Source organism: Schistocerca americana, chromosome 1 (genome assembly GCF_021461395.2).
Source record: "Schistocerca americana isolate TAMUIC-IGC-003095 chromosome 1, iqSchAmer2.1, whole genome shotgun sequence".
NCBI lineage: Eukaryota > Metazoa > Arthropoda > Insecta > Orthoptera > Acrididae > Schistocerca > Schistocerca americana.
The window spans coordinates 922,759,470-922,777,271 of record NC_060119.1 but is presented as its reverse complement, the minus strand read 5'-3'; the positions used below and the strand labels follow the sequence as shown (position 1 = coordinate 922,777,271).

The 17,802-nt window shown below is 41.8% G+C and overlaps 1 pseudogene; it reads right to left on the bottom strand.

Moving 5' to 3' along the window:
- Positions 1-219: 219 nt before the first annotated feature.
- Positions 220-17,802, bottom strand: part of LOC124595162 — a 28,445-nt pseudogene continuing 10,862 nt past the window's right edge.

Below are 17,802 nucleotides of genomic sequence, written 5' to 3'. Positions count from 1 at the left end.
TACAAAATTCTCTCTATAGCTCATTATCAACAATCCAAGTCATGGGAGGTTCCATTTTGTCAAGATAACACCTGGTGATTTAAAAAAATACCACAACACTTACATAATGTACATATTTTATTTTCATTAATAAATTGATCACAATAAACAAAAGTCATGGTCTTCTGATAAGTAATGACATTGGCTAGAAGCTTAAGGATATTAACTATACTTGAGTAGATCTCCTGAAATAAATTAGCTACCTATTTACAGGCCCATTCTCACTCTTTCCATCTGCACTGTACCTCTACAATGTGCAATTACACACGCAGCCAGTACATTGATGACCTGATTCTGTTGTAGTCTGGGAGATTTTCAATTGGTCCAACAGCAGCCAGTGGTGGGCAGTGATCATATATATACTTCATTCCAACATATCTTACATGTTTTGCTGTTACAGATTCAATTCTAGCAATAAATTCATGAGTTGGGAACCTCCTGTTATAGAAAAGCGTCTGCCTTCCTATGTCTTCACAAACAGGCGTTGACCCGTCAAGCTGTAAAAGCATATTTGTCTTCAACATGTTACGAGCACGTTCCACCTCAGACTCTTACTTCTGTTCATATACGTATCCATTCAGTTTCAATATTGTACATCATATCTTCACATTTCAGTGGGTCACACACAAAATATATGCCCCAAAGACCTGTGTCTTTGTAGCAAGTGTTAAATGACTGGAAAGTATGTGCTAGGTTATCTTGCGCTGCAGCTGCTGCTAAGCGTGATGAATTGTTAGGTTAGGTTAGGTTAGGTTAGGTTAGGTTAGGACTCCAGCTCCCTGTGTTCTTGTCCATGCACCAGTTAGGGTATTAGCAACCATCAATGGAATGTTGTCTGCATCTGCCCATCCACAAGCCTCTACAGCAATTGTAACATGTGCATGTGGGATTGAATCATCCCTCACACGTATCTCCGATCCAGTAAACCTGCATGGGGTTGGAATGGGAATTTCGTCACTGTAAGAGCCACTAAGGCTGCTAAAATTTTTCTCTGTCAATTTTACTAAGTCGTCATGCTTTATTGCACCTGCACCATACATAACCATCATTGGAGGCTTGTAATGGGTCTTTATAAAGTCTGATAAATCTTGACGAGATATAGATTAGATGTTTTTCGTAGGGCCCAGAATTGTTCTGCCCAGTGCTGTGCCCTGATACGCTGTTGCATGCAAGTGATCAAACACTACTTCCTGCAAATTAATTTCCACTTCTTGCATTTCACGGAGAATAACATCTCTCTCCCTCTCAATCTCTTGTTCTCCCAGCCGGGAATTCAATATGATATCAGAAAGTATTTCAACACATTTGGGAACTTCCTCTGCGAGGCACATTGCATAAGGCACAGTTTGTTCACGGGGCGTGTATGCGTTAAGGTGGGCACCCATATTCTCAATCTCAAGTTCTAAATCCGTCTGAGATCTTTTCAATGTGCCTTCAAATGCCATATGCTCCAAAAAGTGAGCTACACCATTCGTACTGTCTGTCTCATAACGCGATCCCGCATTAATCCACAAACCAACTGTAGCGGTTAAACCACCACTATCTTCTGTTGCAAACACGGAAGCCGTTATAAACGAACTGAGCTACCGAAGCACGCGCCACGACACGACCTCACAGCTTTACTTACGACACGACTTCGTATCTCACAGTTTCCATCTGCCACGAAGTTTCGCTTTTTACCTGTCTGCACCTATTGTCAATATTCGTAAGACCCTAATCAATGATTGAGGGTTATGTAACATTTACAGGAAGATGGTTAAAAAACCGTAACGAGGTTGAGATATGTACTTATCAATTGGATATTTCGTGCTATAACCATTATGCAACTTACACGTCTTCTATCAGTACTTCAAACGCACAAAGATAACGCTGCGAAATATCTATACAAATAAGAGAGATTTTTCTTCTACGTCGATTTAAAAAGAAATTCCGGGTCTTCGGAAGCACAGGCATGTTACACCAAATTACTTTTATCATCGAACTCTACAGCGTTACTAATAGACACGCAGAATTCCATGCAGTAGACAATGCATGACCCATAGCAACATAAATAGATCTTTTATAATTTCACATAACGATTTTTATGATAATGAACGTGTTCTTAATTTCTTGTAGATATTACAAATGACGCCCAGATGATGAGATAAAAATTCCCCTTCGGAACATCAATAATACTTGTTTCTAAAGTAATCATTTCACTAGACTTCCTTCTCTTTGGACAAAAGAAACTAAATAGCACAAGCGAATTGCGGGTCACCTTTCATGTCTCATTACAGCCCGTACCATGAGACAATGGAAATGTGTTCTTTACAAATACGACTTGTTTTTCGTATTACACGCGTTTCGAGTCGTATGGGAGTACTGGCAACGCTATACACGCTGAAAAGAAAATATTGGTAACAAGCCGAACGAATTACCTTGTAAAGAGACCACGCGTTTCGCAATACACAGCATTCAATAGTTTTTAGATTTAGGGATCTCCCTGGGTAAACTAACAAGTAAGAGGCCATGTAACGCTGTAACTTCCCAAGACCAGAAGCAACTTAACTTCACCATCATTGTCCTCGCACGAGAATACTGTTACCTTATGTACGGTTAAGGTTACAACACGAAGTCGATAGATTACGGAAGGGACCTAGCAAGAAAATTTGTGGCAAATGGTAATCCTTTATGTTTGACTATCGAAGTTATAGACAAACTTAAGGCAATGGTTGATCTAACATTGGATTACCACTTGAAAAATTACTGCAATCCGTTATGGATTTAATTTGGAGAATTTTAGTTTTGTTTCCAGTGAAAACTTATGTAGGTCTGTACAAAATCTGTACGCAAATGGTGGATAATATTACTGCAAATACCGGAATGGGTCATAAGGGATTAAAATATCAATGTACTCGTCAAACACGTAAGAAGTACTGTATGATGCAGTTAGGCATCTAAAATGCCAAAATAAAGTGAGCCGTAAGTGATCCTAGGAAAGCAGTAATAAGGCGATGGACTCCCAAAAAAAATCTGGTCCACAAAATCACAAAGTCTGTATGATGCCAATAATAGGAAATTGGTATATAGTTCTTCGACTTTCGCCATTAATTAATTTAAACTGTTGTTGGAAACATACAAAAAGCCACCTATCGGTTCGTATTTCTCTGCTATAGTCGTCAGTGATCCGTGTTGCGTTACCTCGGTAGCATTTTTGCTGCAACAATGCGTTCGTGGAGTTTCGGAAATTGCTTAACTTTGTGGATGTTTAGCTTGCACGTCGGACTTTAATTACTGAAAATGGTTCTTCCAAATGTTGATTTAGGTCTGATTTCATTTCTGTCGTGTAAGGCGATCGATAACTTTTTTCAGCACTCTTCTTCAATACTGCTCCACTGATAAAATTTTTGTCATCGATTACACGTTCGCGAGACATGTGACGTCAAGAAATACAGTTTAGGCATACATACACCTAGCCACTTGTAGCCTAATCTTGCTCCAATAAATCTCACAGAAATAATATACCCTCTTTTATGGATACCAGAGAAGCCTTAAATTTATCGTCACCTACGACCCGCGTAACCGGCGAATGAATAACCACCTAGTCAACTGTGCATTGAATTGTTTCACGGCAGTAACAATCGGTGGTGACTGAGCACGGATACGTGCTGTTTCCGCTGGAAGAAGAAGGTGCCCTCAGACATAACAGGTGTTCATTTTCTTTATTGTTATCTGTCGACATAAAGTACTTGATTGATCAAATGATGAAATGAAAACTAGCTGTTTATATATATATGGCTACCATACACGAAAATTATTTTTACTGGAATACATAGTAGGAGGAAATTTCACTGTACGAGGAGAAAATGAGATGACATTTTCTTGTATAGAAACTGACAACAGAAAGTAGCCCTCTAGGTGTGAAGTTCGTTTTGTGACAGGATTTTTTAGCTTTCACTATTGACACGTAGTTAGCTGAGCGTGCCGATAGCGTGTCCTGTGCGCTACCTTGTGGTCTGTGCATAACGCCCTGTTAGGGTTAAGATAGCTGAAAACATGGTTGACTACATTTCAAGCTACACTACTGGCAATTAAAATTGCTACACCACGAAGATGACGTGCTACAGACGCGAAATTTAACCAACAGGAAGAAGACGCTGTGATATGCAAATGATTAGGTTTTCAAAGCATTCACACAAGGTTGGCGCCGGTGGCAACACCTACAACGTGCTGACATGAGAAAAGTTTCCAACCGAGTGCTCATACACAAACAGCAGTTGACCGGCGGTGCCTGGTGAAACGTTGTTGTGATGCCTCGTGTGAGGAGGAGAAATGCGTACCATCACGTTTTCGACTTTGATAAAGGGCGGATTGAAGCCTATCGCGACTGCGGTTTATCGTATCGCGACATTGCTGCTGCCGTTGGTCGAGATCCAATGACTGTTAGCAGAATATGGAATCGGAGGGTTCAGGAGGGTAATACGGAACGCCGTGCTGGATCCCATCGGCCTCGTATCACTAGCAGTCGAGATGACAGGCATCTTATCCGCATGGCTGCAACAGATGGTGCAGCCACGTCTCGATCCCTGAGTCAACATACGGGGACGTTTGCAAGACAACAACCACCTGCGCGAACAGTTCGATGACGTTTGCAGAAGCATGGACTATCAGCTCGGAGACCATGGCTGTAGTTACCCTTGACGCTGCATCACAGACAGGAGCGCCTGCGATGGTGTACTCAACGACGAACCTTGGTGCACGAATGGCAAAACGTCATTTTTTCGGGTGAATCCAGATTCCGTTTACAGCATCATGATGATCGCATCCGTGTTTGGCGACATCGCGGCGAACGCACATTTGAAGCATGTATTCGTCATCGCCATACTGGCATTTCACCCGGCGAGATGCTATGGGGTGCCATTGGTTACACGTCTCGGTCACCTTTTGCTCGCACTGACAGTGGTCGTTACATTTCAGATGTGTTACGACCCGTCGCTCTACCCTTCATTCGATCCCTGCGAAACGCTACGTTTCAGCAGGATAATGCACGACCACATGTTGCAGGTCCTGTACGAGCCTTTGTGGATACAGAAAATGTTCGACTTCTGCCGTGGGCAACGCATTCTCCAGATCTCTCACCAATTGAAAACGTCTCTTCAATGGTGGGTGAGCAACTGGCTCGTCACAATACGCCAATCACTACTTTTGATGAACTGTGGTGTCGTGTTGAAGCTGCATGGGCAGCTGTACCTGTACACGCCATCCAAGCTCTGTTTGACTCAATGCCCAGGCGTATCAAAACCATTATTAGGCCAGAGGTTGTTGTTCTGCGTACTGATTTCCCAGGATCTATGCACCCAAATTGCGTGAAAATATAATCACATGTCAGTTCTAGTATCATATATTTGTCCAATGAATACCCGTTTATCATCTGCATTTCTTCTTGGTATTACCCAATGGTAATAGACGCTGTCTCCACTGAACAAGAACCTGTTAAGGAGACCCTCGCTGCCTGTGTCGGACGTTTGCCTGTGCGCGGCAAACAGCGTGGCCTGTTTTCGGAAACCGGGTCAGCTGTGGCTCCGCTGTGATTACACAGCGGAAAGTGGGGCGGCCGCACCAACTCTGTGGGCGAGTTTAACGCCTCACAGTGAGGGAGACGGCACCGGACGACGTGCCACACAGTCTCTGCTGCAACACGACTTGTGTGAAACGCATACCGACATGCTTTGCTAGGCTAGTAAAAGTACTCTACAGAGAAACCCAAGTAGAGTGCCGTACCTGTTGTTATCTTGTTTGTGATTCAGTAAAATTATGCCAAAAGAGTACTTTCCCGTAATATTTTGTATTGCCGACCGGTGTGGCCGAGCGATTCTAGGCGCTACAGTCTGGAACCGCGCCACCGCTACGGTCGCAGGTTCGAATCTTGCCTCGGGCATGGGTGTGTGTGATGTCCTTAGGTTAGTTAGGCTTAAGTAGTTCTAAGTTCTAGGGGACTGATGACCTCAGAAAATAAGTCCCATAGTGCTCAGAGCCATTTTTTTTTGTATTATGCTAAACTATCTGAATAACTTCTGGAATAATTTATGGTTATTCAGGCCCAGGCAAAAAAATATTTTTATGAATGCCAAAACATGTTCCGGCACATTCGTGCCATCATCAGTAGATACTCGTATTTTACTACATTTATAGAAAATGAAAACATGTTTTAAGTAATAATTATTGGAAATAAGATTGGGACTGAAAAGTTTTTATGTCTATGTGTTCGTAAAAATAAAAACAAAGCTGGGCTGTGATAGGCTGATCGGAAAGACCGACTGCCGTGTCGCCCTCTACCAATGACATCATTGCATGCAGTATGGAAGGGCGTGGGGTCAGCTTTATGGCTGTCCTGGACGTTGCCGGCTTTCTCGACCTCGGAGACGTTACTTTTCACTCAAGTAGCTTTTCAGTTTATTTATTTATTCATTTATTTACTTCTGTCCTTCGTCACCAAAGACCATACAGCTAACAGTTGGTACAAAAGTGCCATAGTAATTTGCACAGTAGAACAATGAAAAGAGTTCGACGTACAAACGAAAGTTAAAAATGTAAAATAAAAACATTAAGAGGGGAACACCAGACAGACAGCAGCAGCTACAACAATGTTAACTAAGCATTAATGCAATTTTGACAATACAGCAATGACAAGAGTGTAAAGTACAAAGAAACGTTCGTTATATAAATTAAAAAACACAAAATTACGACCGATGATTCAAACTGGGTCCGGTTTGATAGAAGAATGACATCCACAGCAACTTATAACTGAAAGCTGGATAACAACGTCGTTTACAATGATAATTTCTTAATGAAAAGTAAAAATACAAACAGACGTCCCTGTTTTCGAACCGGACTGGTTCCTTGGGAGGACAAGATTCACTTGCTGGTCAGAGCTGGATACCGGCGTCTTTTAAATACAATGACTGATCATAAATGGTCACACAGTGTAAAATAATAACCGTTCCCTTTCACTCGACCAGTATCCGGCTTCTGCCCATCTTCAGGTGCTTTACATTCATGCCCATGTTTCCATACCCAGTGTTGGACATAACTGTTTAAATAAGAAACAAATAATTTGATGATGACTAAACAGACACAAATGAAACTCTCGGAAATGCTAAGCGACATCTGATGCAAAATATTATGGTACTTACGTACAACCATGTATCCATATTATTTTCACACTACATTTATCACATTTTTAATCACCATGCTAATTATCGGTCATTCCATGTTACGTCTTTGATAAAGTAGTAGCGCTTTAGATGTTATGACTTCGGAAACACATGCACTCACAATATTCAACGTGTTTACATTGGAAAACAGAGCTTATTGTCAAAGAGCTTAGGTCAAAGGAGTATAAAGTTCTTACACATACGGATCTACAAAAATTTCACAAGAGAAAATACACATTTTTGCTCGCAACCGTTTATAGGAAGAATTTCGTGCCAAGTAGCTTATCTTTTTCGTAATAGTGGTAGTCAGATATCTTGCAGCATTAACAATAAGCCACAACAGCACATCATTCACTTCAACCGAGAAATAGCCAATGTCACAGCATATCAGGTATTTACAAACTTTTATGTGACAACTGGCCACAATTGTGTGTAGATCAAACGGGAAGGAATTTAGCTCTTCGGCTAAATAATTTTGATAAATCCACTTTTGAAACATATCTGAAAAAACATTACCACTCAGCCGCAGCCACTAAAGACAGCCTGCACTACACACTGTCAGCAAGGGAAAGACAATGAATCTTCTTGAAGAGTTCGAAATTTACATCGTTAGCTCCAGATCAACACCTCTAATTGTCAGTGAACAAGTAGACCTCGTAAACAAGTCACTTCTACAGATCTTTAATAAAATATTTTGAACACAAAGAACTGTAACTCATGTGCCCGCCCGGCTAGCCGCGCGATCTAACGCGCTGCTTCCCGAGCGGGAAAGCGTGCCGGTCCCCGGCACTAATCCGCCGGCGGATTAGTGTCAAGGTCCGGTGCGCCGGCCAGTCTGTGGATGGTTTTTAAGGCGATCTTCCCTCTGCCTCGGCGAATGCGGGCTGGTTCCCCTTATTGCGCCTCGGTTACACTACATCGGCTATTGCTGCGCAAACACGGTCTCCATGTACGTGTACACCATAACTACCCTACCACGCAAACATTTGGCGTTACACTCGTCTGGTATGAGACCTTCCCAGCGGCGTCCATTGGGGGCCGAACCTCACAATAATCCTGGATTCGATGTGGGAGGGCGGTGGGGTGGGTGGGCTGCTGTGGCCTGTTGTGCGTTGTGAACCACTGAGGGCTACGGCGGGACGAAGCCTCTCCGTCGTTTCTAGGTCTCCGGTTTAATACATAATACACAAATTGTAACTCAAGGTACCCTCACATCTAGCATGTTTTTGAAAAAAGAGAAAGAAAATGTCTATTTAACCTCAAATAATTCTGTAAATTATAAGTGACGGTGTGGTTCCACAGTCATGTAACAATTTCATTTTCATTCTTTGTAATATATTTGTATAATACTTTGCTACGTATGTCACTTAGCCACCTTCAAAAGAGTCATAGTGTCTATTTAGTCCTCATCACATTGTTTTTAATTTAAAGAGTGATATCCAACACTGAGTGTGTAAACTTGTACATGAATGAAAACCAGCTGAAGACGGGCTGAAGGCCTAAATCGGCCGTGTGTAAATAAAATCTGTATGTGTCATATCTCTGTACTTCTCTGACCTTAGCTCTTTGACCATAACCTCTGTTTCCCAATGTATAAACGTTGGACATTGCAAGTGCATGGACTTCTGAACTTATTAACATTTAAAGCGCCACCACTTTATCAAAGACATAATACTGAAGCAGCGATAAATAGCAGATTGACTGAGAAACAGTTAACGTGTGAAAAATTAAATACCTTTGTAAGAAATGTGACAAATGTAATATGAAAACGACACGTACATGTTAGCTATGGAAGTACTACAACATTTTGCAACGTATGTCACTTAGCCACCTTCAAAAGAGTCATAGTGTCTATTTAGTCCTCATCACATTGTTTTTAATTTAAACAGTGATATCCAACACTGAGTGTGTAAACTTGTACATGAATGAAAGCCAGCTGAAGACGGGCTCAAGGCCTAAATCGGCCGTGTGTAAATAAAATCACCTTTATTATTCTACACCCCATAAAGGAACAGTGACAGGATTCAACTGCATCCGTCACGGAAAAAAATATGCATTAAATAGTCAAGGCAGACAAGCAAACGACGTTATTCGCTTATTAGATAATTTTTTTCTCCTCAGAATGTCATTTGAGCATGCTTTAGCGCACTCCAGTCTTATATGAAAAAAGTTTTTCTGATGACGCACTATTTTGCAGTCCTGATCCGTAGACAGATTGATCGTAAATTATTTTTGTGACTACTAAATATGTTCTTTATTTTCTTCCACAGAATGTAATTTGGACATGCTGTATTCCACTTTATTTTATGTGGCATAATGAAAAGTTAAGCTTATGTTAACTAAATATGTAGCGATGCATTAGGATAGATTACATGACAAAAAAAATTCGGCACATAGGCGTATCACTGCTGAGAAGTAATGGTTGTGGACTTAGCTCGTGACTGTTACATTTCTTGCCAGCATTTAATTGAGTACCGTACTACACAAACACTTATTAACGAAATTACGTTCGTACGGGGCTCCAAACGAAATTTATAGTTGGACTAAGGATTTCACGATAGGAAGAATGCAGTGTGTTCTCTTCGATGCAGGGTTATCGACAAATGCAGAAGTGACCCAGGAAAGCGTGCGGGAACTTTTGCTGTTCCTTTTGCACTGGGTAAGTGAAGCTACGGCGTGCACACACTTCAGTCAACATGTAAATGTCATTGGAGATATTCGGATGTATGTTATGACATGTTCGATGTACCTGCCATTGTTGACGATTATGTGGCGCAGACGAATAGCGAAATTCTGCCTGGCCTGCTGAGTGTCCAAACATCGATGTTGTCGATGACCTCCTGAATGGCTGCTTTCAGCTCAGTAATGGTTTTGGGATTATCGCTGTACACCTTGTCTTTAATATAGCCCCACAAAAAGGGGTAGTAGATGTTCAGATCTGGAGTATATGGCGGTCAATCTAAGCCCACGCCAATGGCCTCTGGGTACCCCAGAGTCATAATGCGGTCCCCAAAGTGTTCATCCACGACATCAAACTCTCGCCTGCTTCGATGAGATCCGTCTTGCATGAACCTCATCTTGTTGAAATCAGGGCCACTTTGGATAATGGGGATGAAATAATCTTCCAATATCTTCACTTACCGTTCGGTAGTCACCGTACCATCAAAGAATATCGATTATTTCGCGACTGGACATTGCATACCACTCAGTCACCCGTTGAGGATGAAGAGGCTTCTCGATCACGAAATGCGGATTCTCAGTCCCTCAAATACGCCAAATTTGCTTATCGACGTACCCATCCAAATGAAAGTGAGTTTCGTCGCTAAACCAAACCATACAATTCCCATCAGGCCCTGCGGCCAACCGTAGGAGCTTGAACGTCCTAACGCAAGCCGTTCAGAAGTTACGACGATTTTATGCCATGTAGTTCAATAATTGTCACCCTGTAAGTTAATGCACTGGTAGGCTATATTAAAAACTCAGAATTATCTCAGATTAAGTATTTATTTGATGAATGAGAAACACAAGAGACTGGCGTAATATTCTGTAAGGACGACCAAATAATTTCCGTTCGAAAACCGTACAGTCCAGAATCGGTAAGCCAATCAGGTAAAATCGCCTTGAGCACTGGGACAATCATCTGACCGGCGCAACAGGTTGAAGATACCCGTTTGATAAAGCACCGTGTTCGGCTGCGTGACGAAATCTGTAACTGCCTCCTACTTCCTACAGGAATCGTCAATCTTTCAAAGCCCTTTTTAAGGCATCGACAACGTGATAATCGCATTAGGAGAGATCAGAACTACAGGGCGGGTGCTCGAGCACCTCCCACTTGAGTTGGCGTAACTTCTGCGTTACGATATTTGTGACGTCGTGTTTTATCATAAAACAGGAGCACTCCTTGTCGAGTCTGGTCCCTTCAATCACACAAAACCAACCAACCACTCCTTGTCGCGCACCTTTCGACAACAGTAGTTTTAGAGAGACGTGCTGCCTCACACACATTCTTCATTCTCCGATTAATGTGTACCGGTGTTTGACCTTCGGCAGCTAAAAACAGAATAACAGTCCATTTGGATTGTTTGGATGTTCTCGGTAATTATGTCGCCACAGTTCACGTTTCCGCATTTTCCGCATTCACGTCAGAGTGACACGAATGCCTCATTAATCCTTTGTCAACATGACGATGCTTATATACCAGCATGACAGTCGCGCTACGTTGCATATACGCTGCATCAGCACCCTGAAATAGAAATTTTTTATGGCCTCTTATAGTATACTTCGCACGACAAACTCCTTCGGACCACCAGTTTTGAAGAGCAGCTAGAACATCTCTAACACTAAATTATTCAGTTGTGTGGGCCTAGTGTTCGTAGTTGCTTTATAACTAATAAATATATTTTAAATCAGTCTGTGCAGCTTTATTGTAGTTGAAGAGACGATTTTGTAAAACATTCAGCACTGAAACCCTGTTTTTTATTCTTGAACTTACGCTCCACGTTGTTTAAAAAACATACTCTGGTTCTATATTTTTAGTGTCCTTTGAAAATCACAGAATGCCGAAACGCTTAAGATTTTGTAACGTTAATAAAGAACTGCGGTCAAAAAGTGGTTCAAATTGTTATGAGCACTATGGTACTTAACATCTGAGGTCATCAATCCCCTAGAACTTAGAACTACTTAAACCTAACTAACCTAAAGACACCACACACATCCTTGCCCGAGGCAGGTTTCGAACCTGGGATCGTAGCGGTCGCGCGGTTCCGGACTGAAGCGCCTAGAACCGCTCGGTCACCTCGGCCGGCAACTGCGGTCAAGACTAAAACGCTGTTATAGTTCAGGTCTATTTATTACTATTAGATCTGTTGTAGTTCCGTCATGAGTGGTTTTCTCTAACAAGGGAACCTCCCCATCGCACCCCCTCAGATTTAGTTATAAGTTGGCACAGTGGATAGGCCTTGAAAAACTGAACACAGATCAATCGAGAAAACAGGAAGAAGTTGTGTGGAACTATGAAAAAAATAAGCAAAATATACAAACTGAGTAGTCCATGTGCAAGATATGCAACATCAAGGAGAGAGTGAGCTCAGGAGCGCCCTGGTCCCGTGGTTAGCGTGAGCAGCTGCCGAACGAGAAGTCCTTGTTTCAAGTCTTCCCTCGAGTGAAAAGTTAACGTTCTTTATTTTCGCAAAGTTATGATCTGCCCGTTCGTTCATTGACGTCTCTGTTCACTGTAATAAGTTTAGTGTCTGTGTTTTGCGACCGCACCGCAAAATTTTGCGATTATTAAACGAAAGGACGTGCCTCTCCAATGGGAACCGAAAACATTTGATCGCAAAGTCATAGGTCAACCGATTCCTCCACAGGAAAACACGTCTGATATATTCTATACGACACTGGTGACGGCATGTGCGTCACATGACAGGAATATGTTGTCGACCCACCTAACTTGTACACTTGGCGAATAGGTAAAAAGATTCTTCTACCTTGCCCGATTTAGGTTATCCTGTGGATGTGATAATCACTTCCAAAAGACGGACAGATAATAATTATATGAAAATAAAAAATTAAAACCTTCAATCGAGAGAAGACTTGAACCAATGACCTCTGCTTCCGCAGCTGCTCACGCTACCACGGGACCACGGCGCTCCTGAGCTTATACTATCCTAGATGTTGCCTATCGTGCACATGGACTACTCAGTTTGTATATTTTGCTTATTTTTAACATAGTTCCACACAACTTCTTCCTGCTTCCTCGATTGATATGTGTTCAGTTATTCTAGGCCTATCCACTGTGCCAACTTATAACTAAATCTGAGGGGGATGCGATGGGGAGGTTCCCTTGCAAGTAGTTTTCAGAAAAAGCGTTCGGTGTTGTTACGTCGGAAGCATATTCACGTCGACCTCTTAGAATGATAATCGCATGGTATATTGCAGTGACCTGGGACTCTGCGGTCATGACGCTTCTAATAGGGAGCAGCATCTCCCTTATTTTCTTAAGCGGCCCAAAAACGACTTAATGCCTTGCCTGTTCTCTATGTGATTGGTTTTAGTCGATGTTCCTCCATGAAACGGGGGCATCGCCGACTGATGCAGTACGTAGACCGACCGAATGAGTGGTGACCTGACCTTGTTTGTGCCCGTGGTCATTATGCCTTAACATAGATGCAAGCTGGTTTATTTCAGTACCGACATGGTTCTAGTGAGATGTCATTTTAGTTCTTTGAATTATGGTAATCAGTACAGCTCTCTTTTTTGCAAGTAAATAGGAACTGTAGCTGTTAAGATAGTGAGCTGCATCGACAATTTACGATGTACCAAGTGGCCAAGTCAACGATATGACTTGTGCTGCACTAAACGTTTAAACAGGAATGCTTTCCTCCCTTATCCATACATTTTTTGTTAGTACATATGGTAGCCACCTGATCAATAAAACGTTCAACGTGCTCCTGCCATGGGGACGTATCAGAAAGTTATCATCAACATAACGACGAAATCAAGAAGAGAGTTGTTCAGATTTTCAATGAAAATATTGGCCATGGTGGGCAACAGAAGGAAATACAATTGTAATTTAACAATATTATTTAATTATATTACACTAACATTATTATTATTTTATCATTATATTATATTATTTATGCTATTAATACATTATATGTATATTATTTTAAATATTATTTAAGTATATTATATATTTAATTATATTAATATTATATCAATAATATTATTTAATGATATTAACACAGAAAGAGGTACAAGTATGGAAAAGAGGTAGTAATATGAAATACTACGGTTTCTTGCCATGTGAGTGCTGTACTCTGGTGAGCTACTTGAAAACTACATACATCAAATATAACCTGCTTTGAGATGCATTCTTATTGCGTTGGTAGTCACTGCAAGTGAGTGAAGCTGTTTTAATAAATTCAATAGGAGGAACAACTGTTGTAGGTTGGTGGTTTTCAGTTTCATTCTTGTCATAATACGTAAATCATTAATGCGTTTCCTAAACAGAAGTTTAGCTAATACATTAAGCTATGAAATGGTGTGTGTGTTGCCTGTTCAAATTTAATTTTCGATTTTATCTGCGTTTGTGAATTTTAAGATGTCTGTGTCACTACCAAGTAATAGTAATATTCCATATTTGTACCGTACTGTCACAAACAGTTTCATTTACAGGTATTGTTTCAGAAATGACTTCACGAGCAAGAAAACGATGAGATTAGTCTGCCATGCAAACAGCAATTAAAAAGGTTAGAGAAAAGAAGATGGACTACTTGAAGGCGCAAAAACTTTCGAAGTTCCCAGGGTCACTCTATGCAGGCTGTTACAATCAGATTTACCGGCTGATTTAGTCACAAAGACCGAACTTGGGCGAAAAACTGTTCTGTCTAACGAACAGGAACAACAGCTGATTGAATACAGCACGACAATGGAAACTAAATCTTTTGTACTTACCTGAAAGGATCTTCGACAGATGGCGTTTCAGTTTGTCGAAGCCATTAATATCCAGAATCCATTTTTGGGGAACAGGCTGGAAGAGGGTGGTTACGCCTTTTCTTGAAGCCCCGGAAAAAGGATATTCGATTCCAAAATCCACAGCAACCTCATTCGTAGATCTCTAGGTTTCATACGAGAAAATGTGACCATATTTAAAAACTGAAAATGGTATATTTCGTGTTTTTCTACTGTGCTATTTTGTTTTGTATTGTTTAGTTCGACAATGAATTATTAGATTCTCCTTTAGTTGCTTTAACTTTAACAAACCTGAAACGAATGGACTATTCCATATTTGTACTCCAAAATCTGAAGAGTCAAAAATGTCAAACTTCGTGTTTAAAGTTGTTCCTCATGTAGTATCTATTCGAAAAAATAGGAAGCATTACAGTACATCCCACAGTATGAGCTACAGATATTTTGTTTGCTTGATGTGAAAAACTGCGACATTTGTGAACGAAGAACAAAAAGATATTGCATATTTGTACCACTTCCTCTAATAATATTTAATAATACTTATTTTCCACCATATAAAAAGTAAGTAGATCAGAACAAACTGGCGAGTTTTGAGGTGCAGAATCTATGCATGCAAAATGATACGTAATAATGGAGATACCACATCGAAACTGATCATAAAATCGCCGGTCCCCATTCCCACTTAATGAGATAACGACGCGTTGCAAGCGTACTTTAAGCAGGCCGTACAGAATGAGTAACGCTGAATTCTCTATTCGACTTTTTCTCCTGGTTTTTCAGAACATCAACGGCATATCAAGTACAGAAGTATAATATACAGGCGGATATCGCACCACGGTGTCTAACTCATAAGCACAAAACATGCCTAGTGGATATCTTCAAAACTACATGAGGCTGCTCGCAAACGATTCTGTCGCGTATAGAAAAGTGCAACGCCAAGAAATTATAACAAAGTTCAGGAAGATGCGTAGAGGATCTAGGGTAGGTGCAGGGATTGCAAGTGGACCATCAACATAATAAATATAACGCACTGCGCATAAAGAGGTGGAAATCCAACATGACCGACGAAAAATCACTGGAGGGAGTCCCGTCCGTTAATTGCCTGGGAGTATGCGTGTGGACTGATTTAAAGTGTATTACTGTTAAAATTTCGAAAGCGTATGGTACCAGAAAAGTAAGCCACTATTCTGTTTGCTCCCGCTTCTGCAAATGTTCGTAAAAATGAAAGTGAAGACGTTTACCTCATACGTCGGCTTGCCAGTAATACTTCGTGTGCGCAATCCGTGGCTGTAACAGGAAAGGGGTAATAAGTAACGTTGGTGCATAAAGCACCCTTCACCAAACGCCATAAGGTGGTTTGTGAGCTATACGAGTAAATATAGAGAATGCAGTTAGTGTAGACACGTATTCTAACACACGCTTCAAACTGCTGGGACTCAGTGTCAAAAGCTTCGCAGTATGTCAACAACCTCAAATCTTATACGAGCGTCGTTCGCTAAGTAACGCAACACACTTTTTTATCGGCCTTTTTTAGTTGAAAAATGCGGGATTTATTGTGGGACGTCGTGGAATATTTCTGCTTCAGCTCCTATAGTTCCATGAAGTTCCAATAGGTCACGGCGCCACACGTAGCCTTCAAAATGGTGTGTGTAACGGAGGTGCTTTCCAAGCAGTGGGTGTCGTTGAGTTTATTTTGGCGGAAATCCAGAACTCGCAGGTATTCACAGGAACTTACAGAATGTCTACGGAGACCTGGCAGTGAACTACAGCACAGGGTGTGGTTTGGCGAGGCGTCTGTCATCATCGCAACAAGATCGCGTAAGCCCGTCCAATCTACCACGTGCCGGAAGGCCGCACGCAGCTGTGACTCCTGCACTGTTGGAACGTGCAGACACTCTCGTCCGAGGCGATCGATAGATCGCAATCAAACACCTCGCTGCTGAACTGGACGTCTCTGTTGGTGGTGCTGACATACCGGTACACCAATTGGGATACGCAAAGGTATACATTCCAAATCTCACACCTTCCGACTTCCATCTGCTTGGCCCAATGGAGGATGCACTTCGCGGGAAGCAGTACGTGGATGATGGGGAGTTTGTTGACGCAGCAAAACGTTGACTCCGACATCGGCCGGTAGGATTCTACCATGCGGACAAACAAGCCTCACAGTAGCGTGGCGCAGGGCCATCACACTGAACCAACATTATGTTGACAAACGGGGTTTTATAGCCAGAAGTGCGCGGAATAATACGGTCTATTGGAATCCTGAACAAAACCTACCGCTTTCAGAAGAAAATGTGTTGCATCACCTATAGAACGCAGCAACGAGTAGAAAATGCGGCCTGTTCACGAAGAAGTGTCTCCCATGCTTTTCACTGTGATGGGAACAATGACGCTGCTGACGACAGACCACTTTTGGCGCCTTCATAATCTCTTCTTATGAAGACATTTCGTCCTCATTCTTGGAACATACGTCAAATTTTTGAAAGCCAATTGCTTTACTGCCAGAGAAAGTCAAGAGCTCGGTATTTTATATATACCTGATGCAACAACTGCACTTAGAATAATTTGTATAATAAATCCATCGCGGAAAACATTTTGGTTACATTATTGATATATTTTTAAATCTAGTGTGTGCTACAGGGCAACGGCCTTGCCGCAATGGTAACGTTGGTTACCGTCACGTCACCGAAGTTAACCGCTGTCGGGCTTGGCTAGCACTTGGATGGACCACCGTTCGGGTCTGCCGAGTGCTGTTGGCAAACGGTATGCACTCAGCCCTTGTAAGGCCAATTGAGGAGCTACTTGACTGAGAAGTAGCGGCCCGAGAGAGCGACGTGCTGACCGCATGACCCTCCGTATACGCGTCCTGTGATGCCTAAGGACTGTGGATGACACAGCGGCCGGTCAGTATCTCTGAACCTTCAACACCTGTTCGGAGGGTGTTTGCTTTTGTTTTTTACCATGTGCTAAGGACCACTGCACCAAGTTGCTTGTAAAACTATTTTTCTTACGTCGCCACGATAGATTTTGGTACTGTAATGGCCGAAGTTGAAAGAAGTGAAAGATAGGCGGTGCAGAACATAAGGAGGAATCAGGT